Source organism: Panthera uncia (genome assembly GCF_023721935.1).
Source record: "Panthera uncia isolate 11264 chromosome B3 unlocalized genomic scaffold, Puncia_PCG_1.0 HiC_scaffold_1, whole genome shotgun sequence".
In the NCBI taxonomy this organism is placed as follows: domain Eukaryota; kingdom Metazoa; phylum Chordata; class Mammalia; order Carnivora; family Felidae; genus Panthera; species Panthera uncia.
The window spans coordinates 62,130,252-62,142,185 of NW_026057582.1; the positions used below are offsets into that span (position 1 = coordinate 62,130,252).

At 42.6% G+C, this 11,934-nt stretch overlaps 1 long non-coding RNA gene across 2 annotated transcripts in view; it reads left to right on the plus strand.

The window, feature by feature from the left end:
* Positions 1-11,934, plus strand: part of LOC125909585 (uncharacterized) — a 186,005-nt gene that overhangs the window by 69,409 nt on the left and 104,662 nt on the right. For both annotated transcript variants that reach the window (XR_007453732.1, XR_007453733.1), the window contains exons 3-4: positions 9,799-9,876; positions 10,287-10,423. This is a non-coding gene — a long non-coding RNA (uncharacterized LOC125909585). The remainder of the gene's footprint in view (positions 1-9,798; positions 9,877-10,286; positions 10,424-11,934) is intronic.

An 11,934-nucleotide genomic window follows, 5' to 3' on the forward strand; every position in this document is an offset into this window, starting at 1 on the left:
ACTGAATTGCCAGTTCTAGCTTTTAGTATGGCTGGCTAAGAGAAAGGGCTTGATAGTAATGGGGCTCTGGGTGAGAGAGAATTCAAATAAAAAATTTAAATAGAAACTACAGACCTCCCAGTATTGATTCTCTGGGGCTTTTGATGCTACTTTGGTCATATTTATCATTCTAGGGCTTAGTCGAGTACCCAGTAGACATTTTTCTATGAAGTATTTCGTGCAGTTCAGAGCAGCCAGCATCATGTAACAGTTTCAGCTTTTTGGTTGGAAGTTGGGGGATTCTGCTGTATCTTATTTTCTTGTGGGCAAGAAAATATGGCTGGTGTAATAATGGACAAGCTGGCCTCTTTCCTGGCCTATCTATATAAACAAAGTCATTCCCAATCATGCACTGGACAAAGGCTCATCCAGGGGCCCAGTTCAGACTTTCCTGGTGATCCGTGTTCTGGGCTACATGTTTGGCATATGCCATTTGTTGTCCTGGGTCACTTGGCTGTGCATTGGACAGAATTGTATTGTAGGGGACATCAGATCTGGCAGGGCCTTGAGAAGGGTCTGGCGGTAATGTCCACAGGTGGAGGGAGGCAACTGCCATATGTTCCAAATGCCTATGACTGTCTGGAACTCACCGGAGGGGAAGGTGGGCCTCATGGTGCCTATAATGTCTGGGAAGAGCACCATGAGATGTCAGTTGTCCAGAAACTTCAGGGCTGAGTTCTGGATTCTTTCTTCCTCCTGGATGGCCAAGAGTTTATCTTTTAAACCCCCAAACATTTAACCATATGAAGTGAGAAGTTTGCTGAAATGTACAGCATGCCCAGAGATCCTCTTGTAGTCCCATCCTTCCTTCCTTTTGGCTCCTGAAAGTGGTCCAGGGAACACACAGAAATCCAGTAAAAGAGATTGTTCCTAAGGCTCAGATACTCCTAAGTGTTTATGATTATAATCCCAAAATATAAATATTTCTATTAGGGTAACTCTGTAGGCACTTACCAGTCCTTTCCATTATGAAACACAGGGAGAAGGGGAGGGGCTTCTTCCTAGGACCCTCTGTGTGAAGCTATGGAGCAGGAACCATGGAGGCAAAGAAATCACTCCTGGTACTTAAAGACTTAGCACGCTCTCCAAACCCTTTCCTTGTCAGAGGGGGTCAGTGAAATCCACTGGACATGCTCCACCTTTCTTATTTCTCCTCGAGAAATGACCTCTTTTGTTTTTGTTCATAGCTTTCTTTATGTGGACACATTCTATACAATTCACCCGTTTAAAGTATATGATTCAACAGTTCTTTAGTATATTTATAGAGCTAAGCCATCACTACAGTCAATTTTAGAATATTTTTATTACCTTCCCGAAGAAATCCTGCACCCTTAAACTGTCACACCCCATTCCCACCATCCTCATGCCCCACCCTGCTCTAGGCAACCCTAATCTACTTTCTGTCTCTATAGATTTCTATTCTGGACATTTAATATAAATGGAATCATACAATACGTGATCCTTTGTGAGTGGCTCTCACTTAGCATAATGTTTTCAAGGTTCATCCATGATGTAGCACATATCCATACCTTCATTCCTTTTCATTGCCAAATACTAGGCCAGCGTGTGGATATACCGCATTTTATTTATTCATTCACCACTTGACAGATATTTGGGTTGTTTCCATGTTTTGGTTATTGTGAATAATGCTGTCTTAAGCATCCATATTAAAATTTTCATGTGGACATAGGTTTTTGTTTCTCTTGGGTATGTACCATACTCAGGAGTGGAATTGCTGGATTATATGGTAACTCTTTGTTTAACTGTTTGTCCAGGGCTACTTATAAAGTTTGGCAGGTTGGAGATATTCCTTCATACTTCAGTACTCCCTTTTCCCATTTTACTTAGAAACTTGGTTTAGAAATATGTGTGTGCACTGATTTTTGTTGGTGAATGTTCTGTTCAGCTCTATTAGCATTCACATGTTTGTTTTAGCCCTGGTAGGTAAAAGTCCAGACTGTTTGTATGTTGTTATCAAACAATCCTCATTTTTCCCTTTCTTCCATTTCGTTCCCTGCACGTTGGGACAGTAGTTTGTTTTTGTCTTACAAATTACAGAAATAGGAATTGAAAACTCCTATAATACTAAAGACTCAGGGCTGGAGGTGAGGTTAGCAAACGTGTTAGGGAGGCGACTGGGAAGAGTCTGATTTCTGGAATGCAGGGGATGCCCCAGGGCTCAGCGCCCAAACCCCTTGCGCCCTGGACCGCCCTCTGGCCTTTGCACCACCTCCCAGGGTTCCCGGGTCTCGGCGCCCTACGTGCCGCCCGGCACTCACAAGAAACACCTGCGCATGGCAGTTGCCAAACGCCGAGGAGCTGTTTGAGACTCCATATCCTGTTTGGGAATTGTTTCAAATGAAATCAGTGACTCTTCCCTGCATTAAAACATTTTTTTTTTAAAGGAGAAAAAATAAAGAAGGAGAGCGGCAAGGACTCTCCCTTCAGAGCCGTGAGAGCGCAGCCGTCACCCTGCCCAGCAGCCCTCACCCCTGCCTGCTGCCTCTGCGGGCTGCTGGACCAGAGGAGCCTGGGCAGCGGCGTGCCAGCTGGTGCCTCCTCCCTCCTTGCTCCTGTGTCAACTTTCCCTTCTTTTCTTCATTCAACAGACGTTTGTTCAGAGTCAGCGTGTGCCTGCCCTGTGCTAGGCAGGGGCACGGCCAGCGCCCGGCCCTCATGGAATTCGTTAGCCCGTTAGTCCCTCCTGCCTTTCCCTCATTTTCTATCTCATTCTCCATATGTTTCTTACTCCTCTTCTCCTTATATTTCTCTAGTTTTACTTCTTAAAGGGACACTATTTAAAATTTTTTTTTCGATGTCCATGTTTCATTTTTTTGGACCCACACAGAGGGAATTTAGAGTTAGAGGGTTTTGGCGCAGCTAACTGACCCAGCCCTGTCCCCAATGGCCTCCTCTCTTCCTGAGACCCAGGCTGAGTCTACCCAAGGAAATGAGGCAACGTGAGAGCCGTGCACCCTCCCTATCTGTACTCTTGCTACTGGCTGTGAGAGAAGGTGCTGCTGCCCAAGGAGGTGTGTGTGTGTGTGTGTGTGTGTGTGTGTATAGGAAGTCCTTGGGGAGATGGCAGAGAGATGCCCTGCCTGGAGGCACTAAAGTCCCCCAAGCCCATTGGGCCACTTGGTGGTGTCTGAATGCAGCTCCCGAGTTTGCTCTTGAGAATGCTTCTGGCCCTCCTCTTGGAAACTTTGTCTAAACTCCATTGGGATGCTATGGGTCTTATGTGTTTTCTATACCAGGATGTTTGGGGGTTCTGCCTCTGACCTGTCTGATCCAAGGAAAGGTCCTCCTTATAAACAGATGGAAATAATAGGCTTTGCCTCTGCCGGCGAGTCCTCGCTTTTCCTTGGAGAGAAGGTACAGTGTATTCCTGTCTTCTTTAAGCAAGATTCTGCCAGCTAAATGGCCCAGGGGCCTGAACCAGAGCAGGGAGTAAAGTGGAATAAAATACTTGAAAATGGAATGGAAAAAGAGCAAAGACGTACACAATACAAGCTCTGATTTTTAAAAAAAAATTTTTTTTAATATTTACTTATTTCTGAGACAGAGAGAGACAGAGCATGAGTGGGGGAGGGGCAGAGAGAGAGGGGGACACAGAATCTGAAGCAGGCTCCAGGCTCTGAGCTGTCAGCACAGAGCCCGACGTGGGGCTCGAACTCACAGACTGCGAGATCATGACCTGAGCCGAAGCCGGATGCTCAACCGACTGAGCCACCCAGGCGCCCCTAAGCTCTGATTTTTTAAAATTAGATTTGATAGATATAAAATTGTTCTGAAAAATTGTTATAAAAGTTTCTAAATACTCTCAGTTTCTGTGCATTTCTTGTTGCAGGCCAGTAACAGATTGTGGACTGGCCATAGTCTGTAGACCATACTCTGGTCCCCATCTCTCCTTGTCCCTGACCCTTACCCATGGGGGTGGCCCACTCCTGCTGGATCAGAGGAGCACTGGCAGGCTGGGTGCTAGCTGTGAAGGTCTCTCACAATAGAGTACATGCGGGAGCAGAAGTACCTACCTGGGTCCAATCATTGTTCCTAAGACTCAGGGTTTCTTAGACAGCAATTTTAGTAATAAGGGGCTGAATCCACCCAAGTTGGTTTTTAGGTACAGAACTCATGAAATCCACAGAAGAGCTGCTGTGGGTAGGTGTAGGAAGGGCAGAAGCCAGGGCAGTTCCGAGGACCTCAGCACTCCAAGTTCACAGACTTTTGCTTAGGGCCCCACCACTAACAAGGCTTAGTTCCCAGCTCCTTCAGTCTATGTGCCTCTTGGCATAAATTATCAAGAGAGAGATTCTGTGCATTGAGTCTGGAAAAAGGTCTACCTCAGTCCAATTAGTGGTGGGCCTAGAAAGGGAGTCTCATAGCTTGCTCTGCCCCCGGTGGACTTGTGGGAACCAACTCCTTGAGAAGAAGTTAATGGCAGAGCTGGGACCAAGGTGGCTCTTGGTGCAAGCTGCTGCCTGTGGAAGGTCTGGAATGATGTGCTAGTTCTCAAGCAGGAGAAAGGGTTTAATCATTAAATTGTGGGGAGAAATTCCTGGCCCTACCCTGTGCAATCGGTTCATCCCCCTGGGTCTCTAAGTGAACTGAAATGTTGCTTCCCAGCCTCTGGTTTAACTACTTGCTTGGCAAACAGGAGTCTCCATGGAAGGCACTGACCTGTGATTTATGTGTCATAAAAGGGCTGGGGTGTTTGATGCCTGTACTTATCTGCTTGAGAAGAAACATTAAATGAGAGCTAATGGACCCTCGGCTTCTAATGTGGCGGCTGCTTGCTTAATGTGCAGAGCTCCATTTCAGCCTGGCTCCCTGGACAGGCCAAGCTGATTTTCATCCTGCAGATCTCAACAAAGCTCAACTACAGCCAGAACCATGAGAAGTAGGACTGAAAGGCCCAGGAGCTGCTGTTTTCTCTTTTCCCTACCATCACCACTGAGGGTTTCTGGCCTTGAAGATGTTTTATACACAAAACTTCAGGGTTAAAATTCCTAATGTAAAGCAAAAATTTAAGCTGATGACACCATTTCAAATGATGGTTTAATAATCCATAGTTCCAGGAAGAAGTTCCAGTTGGCCCTTATACTGAACAATTTCTGGTACAGGCAGAGTTCCTTTGAATCCAGAACTATATTTTCCTTCAACTCAACTGGGGCGGAGTGCTCAGAATTGGTTAACTCTGGGTCTTTACCGGCAGCAGGCTCTAGGTGGCACTGCAGTGCAACATTATAATGCACCGTACTGTGTGTTCCTGTGCAGAAAACCAGGGGAAATTTAGTGCTCAGAAAAGTTAAACACTTTAAGGAAGGAAGGGAGTAAAAGAATCACCATTTAGAAGTTGCTGTAAAAGCCTCGGGACCACAGACCATTCTCTTCAGGGAATAAATGGCGAAATGGCAAGAATGGTGTAGAAGGGAATACGTACCTAGTGGTGACTTGTAAAGTCTCGACACAAGTAAGAATCACAACTATCTCATGTGCCTGGGAGATAAGAAGGCAGAGAGAGAACAGAAATCCTGAGACAACAGAGTAAGGATGAGAGAGGAATGGATTGTTTAAAGGTATTATTACTCTTTTATTTTGAGGAAGAATGTGGTATGAAATACATGAAGTTTCTCTGGATTTATTCTTTCACTATTGAATTGAATTAATGTTAGTATAGTTAATAATTATAGTATAATAGAGAATCATGGTAAGTAATACTGATTAAAGCTACTTATCATCATAAGTGATAAAATGAATTAAGCAAGAAAAACTCAATGAAACATCATAAAATGTCTCTTCTTGTGGACCACATAGTCTAATACTTGGGTTTATGGTAGGTTTATGATATAAGGAGGCATTTAGCCCACCAGATTTTGATGGTTTGGGAGGTACACATAAGCTTATTCATCGTTAATTTGCAAGGATACATTCCATCTATTCCTGTTTCTAAATGGTGCTCTAAATCAGTGGTTCTTAAAGTGTAGTTCCTGAACCAACAGCATGGCATCAGTGTCACCTGGGAATTTGTTAGAAATGCAAATTCCTGAGCCCCACCCTGGACCTCCTAAATCTGAAACTCTGGGGAGGGTCCCCAGCAATCTATGTTTTAGCCAGTCTTCCAGATGACTCTGATGCTTGCTCATGTTTGAGTATAACTGCTGTAAAGAGTCCTTTGAGTGAGTATGTGTTGGCAAGAGTTGTGCCAAGAGTATGTGTTGGCAAGAGTTGTGTTGGCAAGGGAGAATAGATAGATTATTCAGTAAACGTCTGAGCCCTTACTGTCTTTTAGCAGTGTGATAAGTGCTGGGATTACAATCAAGAAAAACGTGGTTCAAATTTAGCGGGCAAACAGGCATACCTACAACTATAAGTGTAATAACTGCTATATAGTATAATAGTAATTCTGCCTAGAAGGAGGGAGGAGAAAGTCTTAGAGGGTGGTGGAGGACATTTGGACAGTCTTGACAGATGAGAAGATTAATGGGGCAGAGGAGGGCTTGTAACTTTTAACATTGCCTTTTATTAATGCCAGAGAAGAGTTTTGTCCACCTAAAAAATAGAGGAATCGAGTATATTGAGAGATACTCTTTGAGTCTTTCATTCCCTACCATGTGGTTAATGACACAGGCTTTGCAAGTCACTTATTAATAGGGAAAATCTGGCTGGCCTTGGACTTTCACTCAATGCCAGAAGCCAACAAAGTAGTATCTACAAAGTTCTGAGGAAAACAGTGACTCAAGGATATTATACCCAGCCAAGGTGTTAGTCAAATGTAAAGACAATAGGTGGACATTATTGCACATCCTCAAGAAATAAAGAATGTGTGAAAACTTCCTGGAAAAAATAGTTGTTCAATGACAAGATTCAGCCATGTAAGAGGTAAGTCAAAATAAAGGACTCAGGAATGGTGTAGGCACAGTAAAAGAGGAATGGTAATCCTTACTAGGGGATATTGTCGAAGAGTGAGAGTACTAATATCCTCATCTTTTTTAGCAGGGAGTTGATATTTTAAAACATCTCTAACTGCTTTATGCTTTTTAACAAAATTTCCTTCTTAACCTAGAGGGCTCTTTTAAGAAATAATACAATTTATGGCAAAGAAATATTTATCTGAAGTTTATTTTCCTTTACACTCTTCAGCTTCTTTTTTTATCCATTAAGGTCAGGTAAAGCTAAGTTTTGAAACTTCCCCCAAATTAAAACTAGTTAATATAGTATAATCTTGCTTTAACTAGCTTATTTTCTGATCCATCCATCTATCCATCAATCCATCCATCCATCCATCCATCCATCCATCCTTCTATCCATTCTTGGTTAATCTCTTTCACTCTCACAACATAAATAGGTTTTAAGTATCACCTATTTGCTTATGATATTCAAATATTTACTTTCAGACCTGATGACTCTTGATTTTATGTCTAATAGCCTGCTTGGGCAGCTTCACTTGGATGTCCAGTAAGCACTACAAACTCCACAAGTTCAAAACCAAACTTATTTTCATCTTCTGAATCCAAATTTGCTGTTCCTCCTATATTCCCATATTTCCTATCTCAGTTCATGATATCATCAACTTAGTCACCTAAGTCAGAAACTTGGAGTCATCCTAGATTTCTCACCTCTTCTTCATCCTTCCTATCCAACCAGTCAGTAGCATCACTTCCTAAATATTTAGTTCTTTCTCTCCTCTTTATCCCAGCTATCATCGACCTAGGAAGTGTCCTCACCAGGGTCTTTGGTAATAGCTTCTTAACTGGTTTCTTGTCCTTCTTAGCTTTTCTCTATTTACACTGATTATTTATATTCCTGGCAGAATGATTTTTCTAAATGCAAGTTGACTTTGTTATTCTCCAGCTAATATCCTTCAATGGTTTTTCTATTTCCCCTTGGGATAAATCTTAGGCTACTGAACATACACCATCCTCAATCTCTGGACTAATACTTCCTTTTTAATTGTTAAAAATTAATTAATTTTTATTTTAAGTAGGCTTCATGCCCAGTGCAGAGCCCAACGTGCTGGACTCAGCTCAAGACCTGAGCTGAGATCAAGAATCAGATACTTAACTGACTGAGCCACCAGGCACCCTACTTACTGTCCCTATCCCTAACTTACTTCTACATTTCTATTCCTAACTTACTGTGATGTGGACAACTTCTGGTTCTTCTGAATGGAATTTCTTTGTTTCCTTTATGGCTTAGATGATGCCTGCTTATTTATTGAAATACAGCTCACAGGTCACTTCCTACTCCTTTAAGTTTATCTCCTCTGTGCTCTGTGGTATGCTGCATATACATTTGCTGTAGCACTTAGCATCAAGAGCTGTTTGTATGTTGGTCTCACCCACTATCTTTGCAGGTTCCTCTGTGTTAGGAACTATGTGTATTTGTGTGTGTGTGTTTAATCCCAGTGTCCATTATATACCATGGCACATAGTAGGCGCTCAAAGACTATTGAAACGAACTAAGCAATCCTGGTACATCTTTCTATTGACTATCAGATACACTCCTCTCCCTTGGGCACGATTGGGTAAACACTTCCAAATTCAATATTCTCCATTTTTCTGAACTCTGGGCATACCACCTTCCTTCTGTGGACACATTCTTTCTTCAGATATGTTAATACTATTGATTAGGTTATAGCTTTCTTTTAGAGCAATTGCATTCCAGTCATGTCTCTCTAGACTCCATCCTAGGTGCCTTAACTAGGTTTCTTCAATCCCTCACTCATTAGTTCACTTATTTTAGTCAGGGAAGGCTGTATGTTTAAAAGGCAGCCGCTAGGTTGCCAATAAAATGGTGCCCTTGGTATTATTCATTGTGTAAGCCCTTCAAAGTGTGAGCCCCGTGGATGCTTTGGTGGGTGGGATATGTGCTTGAGGTTAAAAGGCCCTCCACGTCAGGGGAGGGCAGGAGTCCTGTATGCTAGTCCAACCTCAAGCGAGACCCTCTGGTTCTTGAGGACAGAGAGGTTAAGAGCTCTGGTATTGGAGGGAGGTAACCCTGGTTTCAAATCTCAAGTTAACAGCTTAGTGGGCAAATTCCTAACCATGAATCTCTTCAACTGTGAAGTGGGGGAATAGTAGGACTGACCTTATAGGGTTGTTTTGGTAATTAAGGGCTAATGTTGACTTCTTTGCAATGGCAGATGATAAGCACCGCAACAAATGGTATTCAGCCTCATTATTGTCATCATTGCTATTATCATCACTATCATTTAACAATGAGTGCTCTAGTCTAGCCTCAGCCTGGCTACTCTTCACATCCTCCTCACCTTCTCCCCTTGGGATGTGATTTGGTTGATAAAGATGGGAGCCTGAGGAAGACCTTGTGGACACCCCATCTGCCAATTGCCTTTTTCTGCTTCTTCTGTTAGGAGATGCTTTGGGTTTTTAGGGACTCTATTTATACAGGGATTATTTAGCATTTTTATTCTCTGAAGGTGCTGGCATAGATTCAGTCTGTAATTCTAAGGGAAAGGCGTTTAGCTGTGCCTTTCTTTGTTTGTCGGAACATTTCTGTAGATAAGCACCCTGCACAGTAAATAAACTGCATTGTTATTACATTGCCTAGCAATTTACCTGTAACAGACGGCTGTGCCTGCTATAATGACATGATAGCTAATCCATACCCCTGCATGATTTTATCTTTTACTGGAGGAGGCTGGCAAGTTTAAAGGGGACGCCCTCAAGGATCAGCTAGAGGAAACCAGTCCTGGTTTTAGTGAGTGAGGTTTTATTTATTTATTTATTTTTTTTACAGGAGGTGTACCAAAAGTCCCGTGTCCGGATTTTGAATGAGTGCTTCATTTCAGGATCAATTACCTTAAGCTTCCCACAAGTAGGTTCTACCTAAAGCTTCTGTTTGATTTAATTAAGGAAGTCTCTCAGTCCTCAAGGCTGTGGTTAATACAAAAGATAATTTTTTTTTCCTTACTGCATTAGAAATTTTGGATATGTAAATAGCCTATCATCCAACTTGTCTCAAAAGGAACTAACAATTGCCTTTGGCAATCGGTAAATAAGCCTGCTTTCTTTTATTTAACTTCCTGTATGTTTTTTGATAGAGCCCTCAAAGTGACATTATTAGATCCAAAGGCAAGAACTATTTTAGAGCTCTATTAGTTTGACACTGCCTACCAAAACACCCAAACAATTTATAGTGTCACCATAATTTTCAATGTAAACTACAGAACTGGACTTTCAATTGTGCCTTGTTTCTTACGGTTTGCTGTTTGTTTTCCCGACTAGACTGAAAGCTTCTGGAAGAAAAGAACTGGGTTTGGACTTCTCAGGAGCCTGTGCCCCCTCCTGGAAAGGGCACAGACTTAGAGTTCAACCTGGGTTCAACTCCTGACTTTTAGCCATTAACAGCCCTATGACCTTGGGTAAGTTACTTATTTTTCTATAGTCTTTTTATTGTTGTCCCAAAGCTTGTTTAACATATACTTCAACCTTTTTTAGGACTCTTATTTACTAAAAATACTTTATATACAAATACATGCTTTATATACAAATACTTTATATACAAAATATATACATATTTTTCTAGTACTTTAATTACTTTTCTAAATGGTCTTGGATATCCTTCATGGCTTAAATATTACTGGCAGAGCGTCTAATAAGGAACAAGAATTGTTTCAAATTGGGGAAACTTCTAGTGGTACCAATTGCTTTTCCCCCATTCATTCCTACCCAGCCTCAGGAAAGAAAATGTGTCACTCCTCCTTGTGATGAATTAGGCAGGGAGGCTGCTTGCTGGGGGACTATTTATATCTCTCTAATCTATTTCTCTCCATCTCCAGCACCACCAATAGCTAACATTTATTGAAGGCTTACAGTGGGCCGTGTGCGCCCCAGGCGTGATCTCATTTAATCCCCACTAAAACCATTATTATTGCCATTTTACAGGTGGGGAATTTGAGGCTTAAAGGGGTGAAGCAAATTATCTAAGGTCACACAGCTAATTAGTGTTAGACGCAGGTCCAATCTCTCACCTGGACTAGTGTGGAGGACTGGTAAAGGGACTGATAACTGTCTTCCCAGCATCTTGCTTCCCTCCGGTCAACCTCTTCTCTACCTGGAAACAACATGAGCTTTTGTAAAAGAACACCCGAAACCTCTTCCACATCCTCCCCGTTCCTCCCCACCCCCATGTTAATAATCTGCACGATTTGGCTTCTGGCCATCTCCCCTGTCTCATGTGGTACCACCTTGCCCTTGCTCTCTGCCTTTTGTGACCTTCTGGGATCTGCTATCTCTCCTCTATCCTCAGAGTCTTCATAGATGTGGTTCCTTCTGGATGGAACTCCCTCACCCCCTTTCTTTGCCAGCAGGCCTAATCGTGCTTACTCACCTTTTCCTTCCCAGCCTTCTCCAGTGAAAGAAAGTGTATATCGCTCCTCCTACTGATGCAGAACACCCCTTGCTGGTGGGACATTTGTACCTCTTTGGTCCCTACTGGTCCTGCAACTTGGAGATCTGTTTGTTCCTGACCTCACATTAGGTTGGGTTCCCCTGTTATGTGCTTCAGAGCAGCCTGTGCCTTTTCTTAATGGCACTGATCAGGATTTATAGTTTCAAAAATTTTATCTGTGTACCCCTTTGGTTAATGTCTATCTATACTGCTCTGATTGGAAGTTTTATGAAGACAAACATTGTCTCTTTTAGCTCATTTTGTATCCTCAGTATTTAGCACAATACTTGGCACACGGTATTATCATTTACTACGTTGAATAAAAGCTGAGCTTTAGAAACTGGGAAATGCTAATGATCAATCCTGGGGTGTCTTAGCCCTCTCCTGTTCCTGGAGGAGCAAGCAGCATGTGCAAACTGTATGGCCTCTGCACACACGTGTGTGTTTGTGCGCGTCTCTGAATGTGGGTGTGGCATGCCCACA